The following is a 23,283-nucleotide window of genomic DNA, read 5'->3' as shown; positions in this document are numbered from 1 at the left end:
ATTTTTTTAGTAGAGACGGGGTTTCACCGTATTAGCCAGGCCTGACCTCATGATTTGCCCGCCTCGGCCTCCCAAAGCGCTGGGATTACAAGCCTTGAGCCACCGTGCCCGGCCGAATTTTTTTTTTTTTTTTTTTTTTTTTTGAAACAGGACTTGCTCTCCTTTCTTGTTTCTCCCCAGCCTCTTTATGGGTGCGCGATAAAATAACACTTACCTACCAGCTTCCATTTACTTCCGTCCCTGCCCTGTCAGACCCGGTGGGCAAGATCCCCCGCCTCCGCGGCCCACAAACTGGAAAGTGCAGCGTCCAGGGCGCACAGCTCCCGAGTGGCAGTGGGACTCATGCACAAGAAGGCCATCCCCGCACTAAGCTGAGGAGTTTCTGGAAGGTACCCTCTCCCTAGGTGCCGGCAGTGGCCGCGGAATGCGCCCGGGGGGACAGAGCGCATCATCAAGGTGGTTTGGCCACGTTGAGGCCTCCCCTGGCCTCCGTTCCCACATGCCCTGACCCACGGCGACCTTCGCTGGCGCCCGGTTTTCACCTAAGGCGTTAGCAGCAGCAGCTTTCAGCGCGTGCGCGCGCTCGGCTGTGTCCCCACCAGCGCTGAGCCAGCCAGGTGCGCGGTGGAGGGCGGGGCGACCCGGCAGGGGGCGTGGGGAAGGCCGCTGATTAACTACTGCATGTAACAGCCTCTTTACCTAAATTAGAAATTAAAGCCAGGACGCGCCACCCCCTGTGGGTCCCTGAAAAGTACAAAACTAAGTTGGGAGACAGTTCAAAGGCGCTTGCCTTGACCAGTGGCAGTTTTTGTTTCCCGCCCCCCGCACAGGCTACAGCGCTCGCGCTGCCATTGGCTCCGGCGGGGGGTGAGGCCGGAAGCTGTGCGCGGCGGAACTTTGGGCTCAGAGCTCCAAGTTGCGCTGGGCGCGTCCTTGCGGTGCGGTTTCCTGGGGCTCTCTGGCCTCGCTTGCAGCCGTTGTGTAGGGAATTGCAGACAGCCATGGCCCCGGCCTGGCGCTGAGAGACCCTGGAGCGGCGTCTGACGGTGGTCAGCAAAGCCCCCGGCTGGCCCGAGTGCATCCTCACATAAGTGCGCAGATCCGGGGCTCGGGGTGCGACCGGGGTCTCAAGTGGACGCGGGTTACCGACCCCTGTCAAATTGTGTAGCTGGGGGAGGGTAAGCGGAAATGTAAATCACTTTCCCCCACATTTCAGAGTTTATACTTTCCTAGGCTATCAAAAATTAAAAAATTGTTTTTACATGTGGCTCTCCCAGTTGAATGTTATTGAAATCAACCTAACCTCAGTTATTAACGCCTCGAAGCTCCCCTTGAGGCTTATTTCGGCCCCCATCCGCCCCACACACAAACTGTGTTGGTTTCTCCTTCCGCCTTTGTGCTCCTAAAGCACTCAGTGTTTACCTGTCATCATACTTCATTGAAAGTACAAACTTGTCACTTGTCTGTCCACCGCAACTAAGCTTCTTGAGAGTTAGAACTTTGATGTCTCTTCCCAGCACAAGCGTTTTATGTGCATTTTGTTGAAGAACTTCAAATATGATCTAAAAAATCATGACTCATTTGTATTCCAAACCCCAACCTCTCCCTTGACTTCCCAGCTGACAGCAACTACAGACTGAGCTTAGTTGGAATTCAGTAGCACACATGGCTTTTAACGATTTTTAAAAGTTTGGTACTCTCAGCATCGCAAGTTCACTGTGTCCAAAATAGAGTAGAATGTTGTTTCTACCCACCTATACTCTGCCATCCCCTTAAGTCCTTTTCCCATGCTCCACCACTCAACCCTTGCCTGTTGCAGTAAATGGCAGTTATGTCTTTCCAGTTGCTCACACATAAAACTAGGCTGCTACTCTGATGTGTTCGTTTTTCTCTATTCTGTATCTAATTCCTTAGCAATCGTGTCAGTTCTACCTCCAAACAGTACTCAGTATATTCACTGCTCTAATTCCAGCTTAAATCACCATCATCCTTTTCCTGGAATGCTGCATCAACCTTCTAATCACTCTTTCCTCCTCTTCCTTCCTCCCTTCTTCCTTCGTGTAAATCATCATTTCATCCTTCTGCTTAAAATCTTCTCTTGTTTTCTTATTACACTTAAGATGGCAAACTCTTACCCTTGAGCCCTGCGGAATTTGGCAGCCATCAGTCTCTCCAGCTTCACCTTCTGCCTCCTTCACACTCTAGCCCCGCTCACTTTTTCATTCCTCAGGCTTCCCAAGCTCAGTTGCATCGTAGAGAATTTGTTCTTGCTGTTTCTTCTGCCTGGAATACGTGTTTCCCAATCTTTATAGGACTATCCTTACCTGTAGGTTTCATCTCAGATGTCACATCTAAGAGAGGTTTTCCTTGACCACTGTAGCCAAAGCAAATGTTGATCACGGAAGGAATAAGGGAATGAATGAATGGAGTGGTGCAGAGTTGATAATTTAAGGCTAATTCACTACATATTTCCAAGCAAATCGATTTGTAATGCTTTTCCTGCCTAAAATTTATACAGCAGATTCACAAATACTTGGTTGACAGGTTTTAGATATCATTGTGGCTCATCAGCTTATATGTTGTTGGGGCCAGAATCTATACTTACACTTCATTCCAATTTGATTTTACAGAAGAGTTGGGGTTTTTATTTTTCTTTTAATTAAGAGGGCTGTGAAATTATTACCTATAACTCTGAATCTCGTTTAATTCCTCCCAATAGGATTCAAGATGGATTGGCATCAAAGTTCACTTCTTTTTTTTTTTTTTTTTTTTTTTTTTTTTTTTTTTGAGACGGAGCCTCGCACCCAGGCTGGAGTGCAGTGGCGCGATCTCGGCTCACTGCAAGCTCCGCCTCCCAGGTTCACGCCATTCTCCTGCCTCAGCCTCCGAGTAGCTGGGACTACAGGCGCCCGCCACCACGCCCGGCTAGTTTTTTGTATTTTTAGTAGAGACGGGGTTTCACCATGTTAGCCAGGATGGTCTCGATCTCCTGACCTCGTGATCCACCCGTCTCGGCCTCCCAAAGTGCTGGGATTACAGGCTTGAGCCACCGCGCCCGGCCCAAAGTTCACTTCTTTAGCAAAAGTGCTTCATGAGTTTAATCAAATATTGGAGAATGGTAGGCTCCATGGAAGCCCTTTACAAAAACTTGTGATAGGAAGTTTTGATGATGAACAGACTTTGCAACAACCTGAGTTGCAAAATGAACCAATTTTACAATGCTTCCAGAATGCAGTTAGTGAAACAAAGATGAAGATATCAGTCTTCTCCCAGGGAGTGAAGAACAGGAGTGTGAAGAGGATGGTTCAGATACAGAGGCTAGTGGCCAGGAGGACCTAGAAGATTTAGAGGAGGAGGAGGAAGTGTCAGATATGGGTGGTGACAATCCTGAAGTGAGTGAGAGAGCAAACTCAAGCAAATGCGATCTGAGGAAAAGCCCAGTTTTCAGTGCTGAGAATTCTGACCTTGACTTTGGTATCAAATTTGGAACAGCAGAGCAAGGTACAAAACAAAACCAAGAGAAAAGTCCACAGTAGATGAGAAATTCTTCCAACTCTTTGAAACGAAGGCTTATTTAGAAAACAGAGGAAAAGAAGAGGAATGAAAAGATGATGATGATGGTGAGGTGGACGATACTGATTGTTTTTTAAGATAGTGATTCTGATGAAGGTGAAGGGGGGCTGTTTGGAAGTAAAAAACTTAAAGTTTTGAGAGGAGAGAGCACTTTTTTCCTCCTCAAATTAGCCTTTGTTCTGTTTTTCTAGGAGAGATGTAATTGTAGTTAGAAAATTTAGAGCTAAGAAATACTGTGCTCTATCTTATCAGTTATAAATGAATCTGTACTTCCATTCAGTTTATGTTTCATTTGTTCCTCTAATAGTTTTATAGTAATGCTTTCAGTTGCCAATTTCACCTAATAACTATTTTTGGCTTATAGTATTATTAAGTTGGAAAGTAATGTAGACATACAGTATACATACAAATATATATGCATGTGTTAGTGATGTATTTTTCTATTCCTAATTAATAGTTTAAAAAATCTTTTTATTTTAGTCAGGTAAAAAAAAAGTTCCAGAAATGTGAAGTACAAAGATTTTTTGGATCCAGTTGAAAGTGATGAAGACATAGCAAGTGATCATAATGATGAGCTGGGTTCCAACAAGATGATGAAATTGCTGAAGAAGAAGCAGAATAACTAAGCATTTCTGAAATGTGAGTATTTTCAACCATCCTTTACAATGTGAGCTAGAATTGCCCAATTATGTATCTGTACTTGTGGTTTTCACATATGTTTGTTTTAAGAAGTTAGATTCTCTCCTATCAGATATTCTCAAGATAGCCAGAGAAAAGTCTCTGGATTTAAAGGGACATTAGAGATCAATTAATGAAGAAAAATATTACTGGCAGTAGCAATCAAACCTTTCTTACCAGGAACTTTGATTTGGTTTTGTGCCCCAAAATTCCTGTTATTTTTGTGAGATAGGAGGTTTGTATTATAGATTGATGAATAATTTATTTTCTATATATTGGACACTTTTTGTTCTGTTTCTTCCATAGCATTTCACTAAAATGATACCTTCTCTTCCTTAATACCTGAATAATTTTGGAAGTTCTGAGTATTTGGTTGCATTAGGCATATAAAAGAAGAACTTTATTAAGGGAAAATATGTTTCCTTTTGTTTTTCTAATGGAAAGCAGAATATTTCTTTTGATAAGAGCTTTGGTAGTGTAGGGATGAAGATGATGACCTGGAAGAAAGTGAAGACAGTAAACAATGTAAAGAAAGCTTGAAAAGAGTGACCTTTGCTTTGCCAGATGATGAGGCAACTGAAGATGCAGGTGTTTTAAATGTAAAGAAAAATTCTGATGAAGTTAAATCCTCTTTTGAAAAAAGACAGGAAAAGGTAATTAGGAATTTAAGGAAGTTTTAATATGCTTGACATGATTGTGGAACTCAGACTACTAACAAATATTCCCTATTTTTCTTTTTTCTTCTTTTTTTTTTTTTTTTTTTTTTTTTTTTTTTTTTTTTCTGGAGTGCAGTGGCCGGATCTCAGCTTCGGGTACACGCCTTTTTTTTTGATGGAGTCTTGCTCTGTCACCTAGGCTGGAGTGCAGTGGTGCAGTCTCAGCTCACTGCAGCCTCTGACTCCTGGGATCAAGTGATTCTGCCTCAGCCTCCTGAGTAGCTGAGACTAGAGGTGCATTCCACCATGCCTGGCTAATTTTTGTGTTTTTAGAAGACATGGGGTTTTACCGTGTTGGCCAGGCTGGTCTCGAACTCCTGACCTCAGGTGATCCTCCTGCCTCGGCCTCCAAAAGTGCTGAGGTTACAGGTGTGAGCCACTGTACCTCAGCCTTCCCTATTTTTCTTATACCTATTAACCATTCTTTGAAAACAAATATCTTGGCCAGGTGTGGTGGCTTACGCCTATAATCCTAGCACTTTGGTAGTCTGAAACGGGAGGATCACTTGAGCTGAGGAGTTGAAGACGAGCCTGGGCAACATAGTGAGACCTTGTCTCTACAAAAGATACAAAATTAGTGGGGCATGGTGGTGTATGCCTGTAGTCCAGCTACTCGGGTGGCTGAGGCGGGAGGACCACTTGAGCCCAGGAGGTCGATGCTGCAGTGAGCTACGATCACGTCACTGCTCTCCAGCCTGGGCGGTGGAGCAAGATCCTGTCTTAAAACAAACAAACAAACAAACAGAAAACTGAAAATATTGCTGCTACTCTCTAAAGCAAAAGCACACTATATAGAGATGCCACATGGAAAGATCTGATTTGCAAAAATCAGTGCCTGCATTACCCAGCCTATAGCTTTCAATGTGGGGACTGTGTGTAAAATGGTTGTTTCTTTTCTCTCTCCTTATGTCTTTATATGTATAGCATGTCTCTCCTGACAAAGCTGTCCTGAGAGCCTCTTGTAACTGTTTTCACTGCTCTGGAGGATACCGCCTGTGTCTTTAAGATGCTCCACAGATTTTGGTGAGTGCCAAATAATCGTAATTTTAATTAATACCATGACAAACATAGCTTCCAAAGTATGTCGTGATTTCAGACAAGTGAAATTTCATTTAAATTTAGTAGATGTAGTCTGGCTCCAATAATTTGGCTATATTATTTATCCAATCTTAACATTTTATTATAATAAAAATAAGAATAGTGCCAGGCATAGTAGCTGACACTTGTAATCCCAGCACTTTGGGAGGCTGAGGAGGAAGGATTGCTTGAGCCCAGGAGTTTGAGACCAGCCTGGGCAACATGGTGAAACCCTGTCTCCACTAAATTTTAAAAAATGAGCTGGGCATGGTAGCGTGAGCCTATATTCTCTGCTACTCGAGGGGCTGATAGGGGATGATCACTTCAGTCCAGGAGTTCAAGGCTGCAGTGAGCTATGATTGGACTGTGGCACTTCAGCCTGGGCAACAGAGCTGGAGAATAGGCAAATAAATGATAACAAGAATATCAAAAGAATTATTTTTAAAATCTGCAAATCTAAATTAAGTTCATCATTGTCAGATTGTCCCTAGAAGATAAATTCTAAGAAAAAAAAAAAAACATCAAGTATCAATGAGTTAGTGTCCTCCCATCCCACTCCTCCTACCCTCCCCCCACAAAAAAGAAAGAAAGGTTTGGTTTTGCTTTGAAATTAAATCAGACCTTCAAGTGAAGTTTTCAGTAAATCACGAATAATTTATTGCAATTTCCACATGTAAAGAATAAAGTAGAACTTTCAAACTTTTTTCTTTTAAAACTGTTAAAACATGAAAACCCAAACCTGACAAAGGTACCTGGCAAAGGTAGCATTAAAACACATCCTCTCTCATTCAAGACTCATGACGCAGACGTAGCACAGTGGAAAAATTATGCCGCACAACCACGTGAACCTTATTCTTTGGAATCACTATTAGAAGATCTGGTATGATTCCTGGTTGCAAGACGTTAAGGAGAAAATACATGGTTCCCTCCATATATGTTAGAAAGACATTTGATAAAATTCAATATTTACTTCTAATTTTTTTTTTTTACTCCTAGTGGATTATAAACACATCTAGCCAAAAGCTGCCATCATGCATGATGGGTGAAATTCTACAAACATCCCTTTAAGATCCGGAATAAGGTAAAAGGTCCAGTGTTACAGTTAGCCCTGTTAATTAACACTAACAGTTATTAACCACATAAGCCAGCGAAACTACAAAAGATAAGAGATTAGGAAAACTGGCAGGAGCCATGGTTCATACCTGTAATCCCAGCACTTTGGGAGTTCAGGAGCTCACAGCACTTGAGCTCAGGAGTTTGAGACCAGCCTGGGCAACGAGGTAAGACCTCATCTCTGCAAAAAAATACAAAATGAGCTGGGCGTGTTATATGCACCTGTGGTCCCAGCTACTTGGGAGTCTGAGGTGAGAGGACTGCTTGAGCCTGGGAGGCAGAGGCTGCAAGGAGCTGAGATGGTGTAACTGTCCTCCAGCTTGGGCAACAGGGCAAGACTCTGTTTCAAAAAAAAAAAAAAAAAAAAAGATTAGGGATACCAAAATGAAAATATTAGTGTTTGGAGAGAAAACTGAATGGATAAACTGATTCTATATGGGGAAAATAAGAGAATTCTCTAAGGTAGCTGAAAAAGCTGGCATTTTATACACTGAAGTCATAATTGTTGTCTTTTAGAAGTTAGAGATAATAAGAATTTGAATTTAGAGTCAAAAGTTTCAGGCTCCATCAAATACTAATATCCTAATCAAAGAATTACTCGGCCGAGCCTGGTGGCTCATGCCTGTAATCCCAGCACTTTGGGAGGCTAAGGTGGGCGGATCATGAGGTCAGGAGATCCAGATCATCCTGGCTAACACGCTGAAACACCATCTCTACTGAAAATACAAAAAATTAGCTGAGGGTGGTGGCGGGCGCCTGTGGTCCCAGCTACTCAGGAGGCTGAGGCAGGAGAATGGTGTGAACCCAGGAGGTGGAGCTTGCCATGAGCCTACATCGTGCCACTGCACTCCAGCCTGGGTGACAGAGTGAGAGACTCCATCTCAAAAAAAAAAAGAATTACTTAACTTTAGGATGCTCTAATAATCAAAATTGATAGTGGCTTGTGAACGGATAGATCACTTGAGTAGAATAGAGCCTAGAAATAAACCCAAATGCTTCTATGGGAGGTTAGTATATTATAAACATGACATTTTAAATCAATGAGGAGAAGAAATCATTTGCAGCTCACCCCACCATAGGCAGCAGGAATAGGAAATCACTGGCAGAATAAAAAGACAGTAAGAGCAGAATTGTAGAACAGTACATTTCTTGCTTCCCCACTTTTCAAAGTATTTTTTGCTTTTACACAAGTATAAGTGTAATATTATTTTCTAAGTGTATACTCATTCTTTTGTCTCTTTCTTAGATGAATGAAAAAAATTATATCTTTAGAAAAAGAGTTGTTAGAATAAAGCCTCGGCAGCGTCAGGGGGCAGTGACAGCACAGAAGAGGCCAGAGAACAGCCTCCTGGAGGAGACCCTGCGCCGTGACCATGCTGTCCGGATGGGTACGGGGCCCTCTTCTGCAGAGTGTTCAATTCTGTGCTTTTTCTATAGTTCCCTTTCATAGAAACATTTGGGGTGATGTTTCTTTTCCCTCAACTTTTTAGTTTAAAAACTTGCAAACACAGAAATGTTGATAAAATAATACAGTGAACATCTGTATGCTATTCAACTGGATTCACTAGTTAACGTTTTGTCATATTTGTTTTCTCTCTTCCGTGTATGAAAGATTGTATATGTGCCCTTTTTCCCCCTGAATCATTTCAAAGTAAATTGCCAGTATCAGAGCATTTCACTGTTAGGTACTTTTGCAGCTATCTTCTAAGAACCAGGACATTCTCCTATATAATCACAATACCATTGATCTCCCCCAAAAATTTAACATCAATACACTAATGATACATGACATGTAGATTATAATCAGCTTTCTTGCAGTAATCTGTTCAGAAGGCTTGCATCCGGTCACCATCCACTGATTAAATTTTGAACTCTAATTTGAAACCCTTGTCATCTCACTGCCTTCTTTCTTATACCCATTAAGTTAAAATGAGCTCTCATCTTATTTCAATGGAAAAGAGAACGGAAAAGAGGGGAAGAGTCCCTAGGTACCTGGGAGAAAGTATGAGCACTTACTACCCTACGTATTCTAGTTCTGTAGTTTTCAAACTCCAGGGAGCATCTCAAGGCTTATTAAAGCACAGATAGCTGTCCCTCTTGCCCACTTTCTGATTCAGGAGGTGTGGGGCTGGCCCAGGAATCTGCATGTCTAACAAGTTCCCATGTGTTGCTGATGGTGAGGGTCTCAGGACTACAATGGAAGAATTAGTGGTTTAGTGGATATCTACCTAATGAATACATGCTGTATTTCCTTTAGCACCTGTGATTACAGAGGAAACACCTTTCAACTGGAAGATATCATTAAACAGGATAAGAGATCAGGTCAGTAAGAATTAAATGTAACTTAATTGAAATGTCACTGAAATTTTTAGAAATAATATGTCAGGCCTGGCACAGTGGCTCATGTCTGTAATCCTAGCACTTTGGGAGGCCAAGGCAGACATATCCCTTGAGGTCAGGAGTTTGAGACCAGCCTGTCCAACATGGTAAAACTCTCTCTTTACTAAAAATACAAAAATTAGCTGGGCATGGTGGTGCATGCCTGTAGACCCAGCTACTCAGGAGGCTGAGCCAGGGGAATCGCTTGAACTCGGAAGATGGAAGTTGCAGTGAGCTGAGATGCGCCACTGCACTCCAGCCTGAGCAACAGAGCGAGACTCCATCTCAACATAAATAAATAAATAAATTAATTAATTAATTATTTAAAAAAATAAAGGGAGGATGGGGCAGCTTTGCATACTGCATGGCCTGAAAATGGGCTGATTTCCCTCAAGAGGCAGGGATTTAAGCTCTCTAGCCTACATGGGATATATACAGGAGAAAAAAGAAGAAAAAGAAAAGAAATGTAAATATAATCTCCCTGATTATAAAGGAAATCACATTCTTTTTGTAAAAATTTGGATGACAAAATATAAAGAATATATCTTCAATTTTGCCACTCAACACATTCTGGTTTGTTGCTTTTTACACTTTTTATGCCTAGAAGCATTTTAAAAAGGAGAATTGTAATATATGGTCTTTTGTCACTGACTATATTTTAAGCATGTTTCTATGGGAGAAATACATCCTGGCATCATCATTTTTAATAGCTGCATGTATGTTAAGTGAATCGTTGCCACCCCAGAGTGAATTTCCTTCCATATACATTTTAATGGACTCGAGTAAGGATTTTTGCACCAAATTCATGGAAGTAGAATTTCTAGAGGAAAATAATATAAAACAGTTTTAGGAATTTTAAAAGAAATGTTCAAATGATCTTGTAGGATTATTGGTTCAGTTTATACTCCCACCAACAGGGACAGAGCTCCAGGTTCCCCCTTCCATTTGTCATCTTTGCTGGTCTTTAAGCAGAACATCTCATTGTTTTCATTACATTTCTTTGATTTCTAGTGCTTTTGAATCTTTTTCATATGCTCATTGGCCATTTTTTTTTTCTTGTGGGAAGTGCCGGTTTCTCCATTGCCCATTTTCTGCTGGAAATCATTCATTTTTTTTCTGAGTAATTTTAAAGATTTCTTTATAGGCTAAGGATACAAGCCTTTTATCTGTCATTGAAGTTACAAAGACTTTCTCCCAGTAAGTAATTTGTCATTTCACTTTATTTATTTATTTTTGCTAGCAAAGCACCAAAGTCAAATTTCACTTTTTATCCTGCTGAATGAAAACATTTTAACTTAGTGATTTTAGTGGAAACAGGAGCAGGACAGAATGTAATATCTAGATCTCACTCTGTCACCCCGACTAGAGTGCAGTGGCATGATCATAGCTACTGCAGCCTCAAACTCCTGGGCTCAAGCAATTTTCCCACCTCAGCCTCCCAAGTAGCTCTAGGACTACAGGTGTGTGTCGCCATGCCCAGCTAATTTTTAAATTTTTTGTAGAGATGTGAATTCGCTATGCTGCCCAGGCTGGTTTTGAACTCCTGACTTACTGCACCTTGGCTTGCCAATATGCTGGGAGTACAGGCGTGAACTACTGCTCCCGGCCAAGAGCTTACTTTTGTTTGCTAGGAGTGTTCTTGGTATTTTTTTTTTTGTATTTGAGGCTTTCATGCTAGTGCTGAAGTATTACACTCACCATCTGAGGTTTACAGGACTTTTGTTTTAATATTGAACAGAGGGAACTGTTTAGTTTTGCATCTTTGCAGGTGTACAAAATGTGCCTACCAGGACTCTGCTTTGTATCCATTGAAAAGCAAGAAATAATACATTAAAACTTTGCCTGCCTAGAGGCTTTGGAAGAATGGAGTTTTCTGGTTGAATTCTATTAACTTGGAAGGATGAAGGTGAAAACAATTCAAAACTTTAATTTCCTGTTGAATGCAATGTGAAAATATAGCCAGTGATTCCACCTTTCTTCTCTAGTAAGTTTGGACATTCAGATCTACTTGGTCTTTTATCATAGAACTCCTAGTGTGCCTGAGTCTTACATTGTGAAGATCCTTTTCTAAAACTTTGGATGTAAGAGGATATAAATGATATTGGATGAGATCAGTCTGGATGAGAACTGATACCTGTAAATATACTTTGTAGACTAAATCTCTGATTGCCACCTGCTTTCTTATTAACTCATAAAAATAAAACACATTGGCTGAAGGGTGGAAGTAGGAAGGAGATTTATGTCTTTTAATTGCACGTCATTGTTTCATATCGAGACAGAACTTATAGTATCCCTGGCTTTGAACCTATAGAAGGAAACGCATTTTTCTACCTGCTGTATGCCAGCGGTTCCTGAACACCTGGAGGGCTTATTGTAGCACGGATTGCTGGGCCCTACTCCAGAGTTTCTGAGAATTTACATGTATAAGACATTCCCAGGTGCTCCTAGTCCAGAGACTATATTTTTGAGAACCACTCTTATATACTAACTATAAATTGTAAAACTCTAGAGAAAAGCTTACTTTGGTCTGGGATAAGAAGCACACAGGTAATGGAGCAAATCATGAAAAAGTCAACCCTTGATCCCAGGTAGCAAGCGCTACACAGTGACAGAACACAACTCTTGGTTTTCATGACTGCAAGTCATAGCCAAGAATCAAGTGAAAAATTCAGTTTCATTATCAGGGCTTAGAGAGGCCAGGTGATTCTAGAAAAATAGGATTTAGTGATTAACCTCATGAGAGTAGGAGTTATTTATGTCCTTTTTCTCTCCCCCATCACTTAACATTTAGCCTTATTTTAGAATGATCCTGTATTTGTTTTAAACTTGTAAAGAATGTTGAGTGCTTATTAAAGCTTTCCGTGTGTGTGTGTGTGCATATGTATGTATGTAGGTATGTATTTAGAGACAGAGTTTCGTTGTATAGCCCAGGCTGAAGTACAGTGGCATGATTTTGGCTCACTGCAACCTCCGCCTCCCAGGTTCAAGGGATTCTCCTGTCTCAGCCTCCCAAGTAGCTGGGATTACAGGCACCTGCCACCGTGCCCAGCTAGTTTTGTATTTTTAATAGAGACAGGGTTTCATCATGTTGGCCAAGCTGGTCTTGAACTCCTGAACTTAGGTTATCCACCCACCTCAGCATCCCAAAGTGCTGGGATTACAGGCGTGAGCCGCCACACCCGTCTCAAAAGCTTTGTGTTTTTAAGGATGTTAGACAGGTTTCTTGTTTTTTTTTTAAACAAACCTTAACAATAATGTAGGCAAATAAGAGAAAGTTTTTCCAAAAAAGAGAAATGATTGTGATTATTTTATCTCATCGGAATGTTGGATAATATAGTCTACTTTATCAATCATCAAGCACACTATAAAATTTCTATTTTAATAGGATTTGTACCTCAATTGATGTAATACAATTTTTAAAGTGAAAGCCAGCCCCGCGCCTGTCCTGGAGTGGACCGGAACAGCAGTTGCATGGGCAGCTTTCCATGTGACACTACAGGTCCTTCATGACACACTGCTGTGCCATGTCTGCGCCCCCACCCCCCACCTCCCAGTAAGAGCTCTGTCTTCCTCTTTCTTTCTTTTTTTTTTTTTTTTTTTGAGACGGAGTCTCGCTCTGTCGCCCAGGCTGGAGTGCAGTGGCCGGATCTCGGCTCACTGCAAGCTCCGCCTCCCGGGTTCCCGCCATTCTCCTGCCTCAGCCTCCCGAGTAGCTGGGACTATAGGCACCGCCACTTCGCTCGGCTAGTTTTTTGTATTTTTTAGTAGAGATGGGGTTTCACCGTGTTAGCCAGGATGGTCTCGATCTCCTGACCTCGTGATCCGCCTGTCTCGGCCTCCCAAAGTGCTGGGATTGCAGGCTTGAGCCACCGCGCCCGGCCCTGTCTTCCTCTTTCTATAGGAAAAGAAGGCAAGCCACCAACATCAGGATGCCCTAAGGATGGAGCTAGAGGTAAGAGGAGGGTGTGAAGTTCCCTCCTGTCCTCTGGAGAAGGTTTCTTTGCTTCTCTTTCAGCACTTGCTTGTCTTTTCTCCCAAAGGCCCAGGTTCATACCATACGAATTCTTACATGTGAGAAAACTGAGCTTCAGACGGCACTCTATTACAGCCAGCGTGCTGTCCAGCAGTTGGAAGGTGGGAATCTGGCACCCGGTCATCCTTCAACCTGGCACTTTGACAGGCCTTTGTGGGGAGTCCTTTGGGCCGCATCTGAATATCTCTCATTCCAGGAGAGTCCAGGGATGTGGTGAGCCGCCTCCATGATTCATGGAAGTTTGCCGGAGAGTTGTTAGAGCGGGCTCTCTCTGCTGTCGCTACACAGAAGAAGAAAGCGGACAGGGTGAGTCCAACCACCTGCCCCGTCCCCTGGGAACCCGGCTTCACAGATGGAGGAGTGAGCCTAAAAGTTCCTTCTGCAGGATGGAGTGTCCTGCCCAGAAAACAGCATGGCCATTTCTTGCTGCTTTTGTGTGTGGTGGTTAGAGGCAGCCTGGGGCTGAGTCGGCTGCTGTGGGTGAGTTGGGGGGCGCCGTGGGGAGTGAGCACTGGACATAGAGCTCGCAGGCCAAGTGCCCGCCCTGCCCATACTTGACTGTGGCCTTGGCCAAGTCCTAAGTGGCGGTTACGGTATTTGTACCATAAAGGTACAGAAGAGTAGCTTGAGTATGTTATTATTTGTGTTGAGAGAGAGAGCACGTATATGTGTGTGTGTGTATTATGGGAATATACATAAAACATATTTGTAAGGATCATGAAAAACTCAGGAGAGAGGAAGAGTGTGGGGGGAGATATTTCCCTTCTGTACTTTCTGAGTTTTGGACAATGCGAATGTATCATCCTTTCAAAAAGTCAATAAAAGATTAATGTCCTCCTTCTTACCTGTGCTGCTACCCCCAGTGAAAGAACAGAGAATCAGATATACCTGGGTGTTGAAATCTCAGCTCTACGTGATCTTAGGCAAGCACTTAACCCTTAATACCCCATGTTTTTCATCTACACGATAGAGGTAATAATGGTAACCGTCTCCTATGGAGGTTGTGAGGATGAAATGGGACTGTTAGCGCAGTGCCTGGTGAAGCAGTCAGTAAAGGTTCCAACAGTGGTAGTAATAACAGTAACAACCATAGCAATATTATCTGATCTCTCTGCACCCCTGTTTGCCAGCTATAAATTCAGTCTCTTTCCCTGTCTCTTCCATCTTTACTGAGTTCTTTGAAAAACAAATGAGGGCCGGGTGCTCTGGCTCACATCTGTAATGCCAGCGCTTTGGGACGCCGAGGCGGGCAGATCATCTGTGGTTGGGAGTTTAAGACTAGACTGACCGACATGGAGAAACCCTGTCTCTACTAAAAATACAAAATTAGCCGGGTGTGGTGGCACATACCTGTAATCCCAGCTACTCAGGAGGCTGAGGCAGGAGAATCACTTGAACCCGGTAGGCAGAAGTTGTGGTGAGATGAGATTGCGCCATTGCACTCCAGTCAGGGCAACAAGAGCCAAACTCTGCCTCAAAAGACGAACAAAAACAAAAAGAAAAAGAAAGAAACAAAACAAAGAAAGAAAAACAAATGAGACCCTGGGCTTGGAAGTGCCTTGAGAGCATGTCAGGTGTGACTGGGAGTGGGGAGTGGTGTGTGGACTGGTCACTGTGGCTGTTGTTCCTGGTCGGCCAGCCGCTCCTCTGCCTGCTCTATCCTGACTTCACCTTTCTCTATTTGCAGTACATCGAGGAGTTAACAAAGGAGAGGGATGCCCTGAGTCTGGAACTGTACAGGAACACGTAGGATGGGGGACGGTGGGATGGGAGGTCTGGGGGCTCTTAGTGTGGGGGGTGTGCTGGGAGGTGGGGGTACAGGTGAGCATGGTGAGAGGCTCATACAGGTTTTCATGTGTGCACAGGGAAGCTCTAGTGCCGGCTGTACCACTGACCCATGGTGTAGCCTCAGGCAACTCATGTCTTCTCTCTGGCCTGCCACCTGGGACTTTTAATTCCTGGGGTCCCATCCAATGCCACGGTTCTGTGGTTGTGGGGTGAAAGTAGAGGGTTGATCACCACAGCGGTCCTTTCTGTTCTTCGTTCATTCCTTTATCTACTGCCTCTGGTCATAGCATAACCCATGAGGAGCTGAAGGAGAAAAATGCCGAACTACAAGAAAAACTTCGACTTCTAGAATCTGAAAACTCTGAGATCCAGCTCAATGTAAAGGAGCTAGAAAGGAAGCTGGAGAGGGCCAAGCTCCTGCTGCCACAGGCAAGTGGCTGCAGCCCCAGAGGTTGCAGGATTCCCATCCAGCTGGGACCATGGTCTAAGGATCATGCAGCATATGGGGAAGCTCCAGCCAAGAGCTAGAAAATTTGGGCCCTTGTTCTGGTCCCACCATAGAATCCTCTAGAGTGTGCTAAAAATCTGCAAATTGGGGCCCTGCCTGGGGAATCGCAATCTCAGAGTAGGGATTAACAAAATATTTTTTAAAGGATCATAGATGAAAACCATTGTTTGATAGATTACATTTATATGACTATCCCATGAGTCTGTTTCCTTCTGAGGTTCAAACCAACACTTTCACTGTTCCAGCAGCAGCTGCAGGAGGACACTGACCACCTGGGTAAGGAGCTTCAGTGTGTGTCCGCGAAGCTCCAAGCCCAGGTGGAAGAGAACCAGTTGTGGAACCGCCTGTACCAGCAACTTGAGGAGAAGATGTGGAGGCAGGAGGAGAAGATACGGGAGCAGGAGGAGAAGATATGGGAGCAGGAGGAGAAGATGCGGAGGCAGGAGGAGAAGATATGGGAGCAGGAGGAGAAGATGCGGAGGCAGGAGGAGATGATGCGGGAGAAGAGGGAGATGATGCGGGAGCAGGAGGAGATGATGTGGGAGAAGGAGGAGATGATGCGGGAGCAGGAGGAGAAGATGCGGGAGGAGGAGGAGAAGATGTGGAGGCAGGAGGAGAAGATGTGCGAGCAGGAGGAGAAGATGTGGAGGCAGGAGGAGATGATGTGGGAGAAGGAGGAAAAGTTACGGGAGCAGGAGGAGATGATGTGGGAGAAGGAGGAGATGATGCGGGAGCAGGAGGAGAAGATTCTGGAGGAGGAGGAGAAGATGTGGAGGCAGGAGGAGAAGATGTGCGAGCAGGAGGAGAAGATGTGGAGGCAGGAGGAGATGATGTGGGAGAAGGAGGAAAAGTTACGGGAGCAGGAGGAGAAGATGCGAGAGAAAGAGGGGAAGATGCGGGAGTAGGAGGTGAGGCTGTGGCAGCAGGAGGAGAAGATGCAGAAGCAGGAGGTGAGGCTGCAGGAGCTGGAGGAGAGGCTGGGGGAGCTGGGGGGGAAGGCGAGCTCTGGGGGGAGCAGGTGGAGGCGGGTGCAAACCCTGGAGATCATACAGAACGACCTCACCACAACTTAGCAGATGGTGGTTGGCTCCCTCTGCTTTTCCACCAGTCTGTGGCCTACAGTTTAAATGGTGGGAAGAAGGGTGTGAGATTTGAGGCTGGGGAGGGAGGCATGGGCCTCTAGGCAAGGGAGGCAGTGACTTAGGCCTGGAGGAAGGGGGAAGGGGCCAGGGGCCAGGGGCCTGGGCAGGTGACAGAGCCCCTCAGTGCCCTCACTACCCCGTTTATGGGCCCAGAATCTGGAAGCCAGCCACTGCCTACCCTGACGCCTATCCTGCAGGTGGAGCTGACACTCGGAGGAAGAGGAGAGAGCCCCAGGAAGAGGGGGGGACTGTTAGCAGCGCAGGATTGAGGAGTTGCAGGAGACTTTTAGAACAACTGGTCATTATGCCGACCAGGTATCTGCGCTAAGTTCGGCATAGATATGGCGACCTCCTGGGAGTGGGGGAACACCAGGGTTGCCTATGAATGGGGGAACTGGCCCAGGGCAGAGATGGAGCATGTCAGAACTCCCGTGTTGATTGGTAGTGGGACGGCACCTGGGCAACGTAGGGAGACGTTGGCTCTTCAAAAAAATAAAAGTAAAGAACAGCTGCTGATTTCCCTCTGGGGAGGGGCTGGCCAGGGTTGCACAGTGAGGATGGGGGCAGAGGTGGGTCCATTGTTACCTCCCTTGTTGGGTTGTCTGAGGAGCCCTCTGGCCACTCCCCACAGGAGATGCACTGGACAGGGAGGAGGTGGAGGAGGAGGAGGCACCTCAGCCCATGCCAAGCATCCCAGAGGAGCTGGAGAGCCGGGAGGCCACGGTGAGCCTAACTCTTCCTACCCCAGCTTTGCTGTCTCCCTTGGTGGCCCCTCCCAGACCCCCTTACGCTCTTGGTTTCCCGCCTTCTGATTTCTCCGGACCCTCTAAGTCACGCAGCATCTCTGCGGGGGTGGGTGTGGAGGTGGGTGTGGGCACGGGCGTGGCAACTGAGCCCCTTTCCCTCCAGGTGGAGCTGGTGTTTCCGCTTGTGAGCGACCGTAACCAGGGACGTGGTGGATTGCGGGCAGCTGCCCAGAACCCTGCGGAAGAGTCTGCACCAGGGACCCCGGTCCCTCAGGAGCTTGGGGCTGCCAACAAGCAGGGTGGTGAGTAGAGCCCCTGGGCGAGGGGGGCAGGCAGGAGCAGGGGAGGGCTCGCACGGTGCTCAGTTTCCTGCCTTTCTCCCTCCAAAGATCTCTACAGCAAGCCCTGCCTGCCATTCTTCTACCGCGCACATGACAAGAAGGCAAAAATAATAAACATCTAAAAGCCGGCAGCGAGGCCTGGAGAAGAGTCAGCTGCCATGTGACTGTTTACAATATAGTCAGAACACAAACCTGAAAAAAAAAAAAAAAAGAAAAAAAGTTTATTTATTTTAAATAGTGGCAAAATACTGGCCAGGCACGGTGGCTCACACCTGTAATCCTAGCAATTTGGGAGGCTGAGATGAATGGACCACCTGAGGTCAGGAGTTCAAGACCAGCCTGGCCAATACAAAAATTAGCCGGGCAAAGTGGCGCATGCCTGTAATCCCAGCTACTTGGGAGGCTGAGGCAGGAGAATCGCTTGAACCCGGGAGGCAGAGGTTGCAGTGAGCTGAGATTGTGCCACTGCACTCAAGCCTGGGTGACAGAGCGAGACTCCTTCTCCAAAAAAAAAAAAAAAAAAAGTTTCTTGCTTATCTTCCTTACATGTGTGTTTCTATTGTTTTTGGGTTTTTTTGTTTTTTTTTCTTGTTCTTTCTCATTTAGTCTTGTCTTGTCTTACGGCGTTCCTAGTAAACTTTTATCTGCCTCCAGAGAGTATTGACTTTGACTTTATGGCACACAATTGGAGTAAGCGCAGATCACCTTCGTGTAGTTTGGGACTAAGCTGGTTCAAAGCAGGCTTTAGTTTTTGTGACAGCTGGTCTATTTTTTATTCATTTGGACTCCTAGGGGTGGCCCTTCCAGGGTCCCCACCAAGGTCCCATCTCCTTACTGGGACCCAAATTCTCATGAGGTCATTTCAGTCCTGTGAGTGCCAAACATTCAGCCAGGCTCTACAGCCTCTTAACCACCACTTCAGACTCAGTTTCTTAACCTCTTAGCCCTCTGTTGTTTACCAATCACCAAATGTGGGAAAAGCACTACATACTGTCAGGGTCACCTCCTAGGCCTGGTCACTCAAGTCCTGGCTTGAAGGTAATCGAAGGTCTCCAATTACCTTCAAATAGTTTTTCTTGGTGGGGGGCACATTTTTGTCCAGGTTTTTTAACTGCTCTTGTAGGGAGGCTAATCTATAACAAGCTACTCTGCCTTCAGTGAAAACCTTCATGTCTTTTTTTTTTTTTTTTTTCTGAGATGCAGTCCCGCTGTTGCCCAGGCTCTAGTGCAGTGGCATGATCTCTGCTCACTGTAACCTCTGCCTCCTGGGTTCAAGCAATTCTCCTGCCTCAGCCTCCTGAGTAGCTGGGATTACAGGCGTGTGTCACCATATCTGGCTAATTTTTATATTTTTAATAAAGACAGGATTTAACCATGTTTTCCAGGCTGGTCTTGAGCTCCTGACTCAGGTGATATACCCTCCTTGGCCTCCCAAAGTGCTAGGATTACAGGCGTGAGCCACTGCGTCTGGCCCATCTGTATTTTTAAAAATGTTTTTAATTTGAGGTATAATTCACATTCAGTGAAAAGCACAGATCTGCTTTACATTTTGATGAGTTTTAACAAATGCATTACCCATGTTACCCACCTCCTTTGAAGATATAGAACATTCCTATCATTCAGAAAGTTCTCCTGTGCTTTAACCCTGTCCGGCACTCCCCCAGCAGCTGATGAATGTGCTGAGGACATTGGTACAGGATTCTGGCCTCCCCAGAGGAGCTGCTTTGAGAAGCCTGCCTGCCTTACCTAGCACTAAGTCCCTGCCTGCTCTCTCAAAATTTCCATCTTTAAACTGGTTCTACCTATAACCCTCCCTCATCAAGTCAATAGATAAACAAACCCTGAAAAAAAACACCCCTTCCTGGCCCAGCAGCCCACAACCTAATCTTTCCTGTAACCCCAAACTATCAGAAATGTCACTCGCCGGCTGGTTCACCCTCACTAGGGTGGCAGCTGTACAGGAGCAGCTGGGCTCACCCATTAGCAAGAAGCCAATAGCTGGACAGTGACACTCAGACCCCAGCCTGGGAGAGCCTGGCTGAAAGCCCCCTTCTTTCTGGTCCTACTGTGGAGACAGGGGGCGGAGCATCCACAACTCTACTGCCCTCCACATCCTTCAGCTGTGCTTCCTCCTGGGAGACGGAGCTGTTCATTCATTTGGCCAAAGCCTTCTTGAGGGCTGTAGGTTTGACAGGCTGAGTGTGTGGGGGCCACCGTGCTAGAGAGAGAGGCTGGTGTGTCAGAAGGCAGCCACCTGGCCAGAGGAGGGTCAACCCCCTTGGTGTCCTCCTTCCCCTGGCTGGACACAGCGCCCTGCACTCTCCACATGTGACTGCTCCCCTCAGAGCCGCTTCCAGGGGAGGGGTTCTAACCCTGTGGGTGGGGACACTGTGTTAGTTTACAGTGGGCCATGGCTCCCTCTGACATCTCCAACTCAGAGGCAGTGGAGAGAAGATGAGAAATTCCCTGCACCTCCTCCCTCAGCACCCACCTCTTCACACATCCACATATGGAGACCCTGACGGTGGTCCCTGGGAGTGCCGCCATCTGTGCCTCCTTTCCATGCCTGCAGCAGCCATGCCCATTCTCCAGACCCTCACCCACCTGGCTCAGTAGGGGCTGCACTGCCCTGGGTCCTGCCCCTACACCTGGGCCTCTGTACCCATCAGTTCCCCCAGTCTGGTTCTTATTTCCCCCAACAAGTAGGGAGTCGGTAAGGTCACCTGCTGAGCAAGCTGGGGGAGAGAGTAGGGTGGGGCTGGGAGGAGGAGGAGGAGAAGCTTATGGTCGTGCTGGAGACTCAGTGGACCAGAGTCTATGCAGGCCCATTGGCTGCCTAGCCAGTGGTGATCCCGCTCCCACCCTCGTTTCTTCTTTGTTAACAAAACCATGACCTCATTAAATATTGGACACCTATAAACCTCATAGACCCTCCTCCAGCCTCCCCGCCATGCATTGGTGAGTCTAAGTCAACTCTAGTCATTTCATTCCTCCGGACACTGATTGCCTGGGGCTTGGGCATGAGCTGCCTCTTCACTTGAGCCTGAGCCACAGGTGTCCTCTGCACCTACCAACTGATGCACTGGGCCAGGGAGAGCTCCGTATCGATGGAGATGAGCTGTGAGGAGCTGGTGGCTGGGTGGATCAGGTTGTTGTAATGAGTTTTGTTCAGAGGGTCGTCCATCAGCTTCTGCTCGGCATGGGCCACATGGCAGTCCCCTGGCTAAACACACAGACATGCTGGGCCCTTGTGCAACTGTCCCCCACTGCAGCTGACAGCTATGAAGCGGGAGCCGAGAGGGCCAGGGAGCACAGGCACCCCGAGGGCCGGCTGAAGCATGAAGGCGCTGGCGGGCCTGGCTCTCCCTGGGGACTTCAAATGACATTCATGACAGAGCTCAGCTACCTCCTCCCATGCCTCACCTCTTCCTCCTCCTCCTTCGATGTTTGAACAGCATCCCACGCTCCACACATCTGAGACAAAACTGGTTGTCTCTTCCAGACTCCTCCCTTGGTTCATTCAAGTGGCCACCAAGTCCTGTCTGTCCTCCCATCTCTACAGCTACACCCATGACCCTGCCTCCCCCGCCCTGTCCACCTTCTGTTCTCTCCACCCGCACTCTGTCCCCGCCATCCATGTGCCATACAGTGGCAGACTGGTCTTTCTACAGCACACTGGACTAGCGCCCTTCCCTGCCCACAGCTCTCAGAGCTGGAGGTGGAGTTGAAACTCACGGTTTGACATTCAGAGCTCTTTCCCCCTCGGCACTGGCTTATCCAGAGCGCTCACAGTGCGGGGCAGGAGCCCCTGACTCAAATGTGGGTGTGGTGCACAACTGGGTCATAGGCTTTCCCTCAGAAGAGACAGGGCTGAGATGGGGAGCTTTTCTGGGTTCAGAGTTAGACCCACAGAGTGCAAGGTTTCTCCGAGACACCAAATGGAGGGTCCAGCTGGCAGCTGGCTCCTGGTCTGGAGCTTCAAGGAGAGGTCTCAGCTCTGAGCCACATTCAATAGCCAGCTGAAATGCAGCCTCCTGCAGGGAGTCCCTGGAGCTTCCACAGCCTCAGATCTGCCCCTCTGCATACCCCAGAGCCCTTGCCAAGTGGCGTTTGGTTCTTCATGTCATCTCCCTCCCATGTCTGGGAGTAATGGTGAGGTGCAGGGACTTGAGCTTGTGTACTCTGGTGTCTTAAAGGAGAATGTGTCAAGTAGAGTGGAGGCGGCTTGGAAAGAGGGAGACTCAGAGGAGAGTGAAGATCACGTGACCAGGCGAGCCTGGGAGCAGGAAAAGAGATGAGCGTGAGCAGAGGAAACTGCTGGGGCAGGGGAGCAGATGGGAGGATCAGGGAATGAGGGGGCTGGAGAGGTGGGGTTGGGGATGCTGGCGAGGGGCTTCCTGGCTCGCCAGGCTCAGGAGTCGGTTACATCCTCCCACAAGGACCAGCTCACCTGGTCGCCCCAAAGCCCTCCCTCTGTGGGTGGGCCCAGAGGGCCCAGAGGGCCCAGAACATAGATTACCCAATTGAGCAGGACTGAGGCAGACTCAGGTGGTGCTGGGCTGGACTCCTGGCTGTGGGGAGCAGCCGCCACCGTACCTACTGCATCCACTTTCCAACTTGCTGCCCATCTGAGCAGATGCAATATTAGGCACCTTGTGAAACGTGCTCCTAGCGCACCTCTTGCCTGCTGCCCCTCCTGCAGAGTGCCTGGGCACTCCAGAGGGGACATGACCTTCCTGTGGAGGCTTGACCTAGATTCTGAGTCCTGCCTTGCATACCAGGGGCTGCTACCCCAGAGGCCAGCTGCTTGAGTACCCTGGAAGCCTGTCTGTAGCCCAGGCTACAGCTGGGTCCATCCCACAGCCCTTCTTTAGTGCATCTATTTGGACTGACTGCTCATTTCATAGAGAGGGGTGTGTCTTGCCCCAGCCCATTTGGCATGTCTAAGGCAGCTGTGGGGACAGAATCTGCAGCTCCCAGGCCCCAGCCCTGCAATAGTAGGAGAGGCTGGACCCACATCTCTAAAGTCCTAACGGGCTGGTGCGAGCGGGCTCCTGAGTCCAGGGCTGCTCTGCAGGCTGTGGGGCTCATGCACCAGCTCTGAGCCCACCTGATGTGCTCAGGTTGCTCACCTTTGGGCCTGTCCTGCCTCTCAGGCATTCGGCTGACCCTGAGGGCCTCTCCCTCAT

The 23,283-nt window shown here is 46.8% G+C and overlaps 2 pseudogenes; one reads left to right on the top strand and one right to left on the bottom strand.

Moving 5' to 3' along the window:
• The first annotated feature begins 1,001 nt into the window (after window positions 1-1,001).
• Window positions 1,002-19,844, top strand: LOC126959265 (U3 small nucleolar ribonucleoprotein protein MPP10-like; annotated as a pseudogene).
• A 2,258-nt stretch (window positions 19,845-22,102) lies between these two features.
• Window positions 22,103-23,283, bottom strand: LOC126959263 (WAS/WASL-interacting protein family member 3-like; annotated as a pseudogene).

This window comes from Macaca thibetana, chromosome 7, assembly GCF_024542745.1.
Source record: "Macaca thibetana thibetana isolate TM-01 chromosome 7, ASM2454274v1, whole genome shotgun sequence".
Classification (NCBI taxonomy): Eukaryota; Metazoa; Chordata; class Mammalia; order Primates; family Cercopithecidae; genus Macaca; species Macaca thibetana.
Note: the sequence above shows the minus strand (reverse complement) of the source record. Positions and strands in the feature narration are given on the sequence as shown.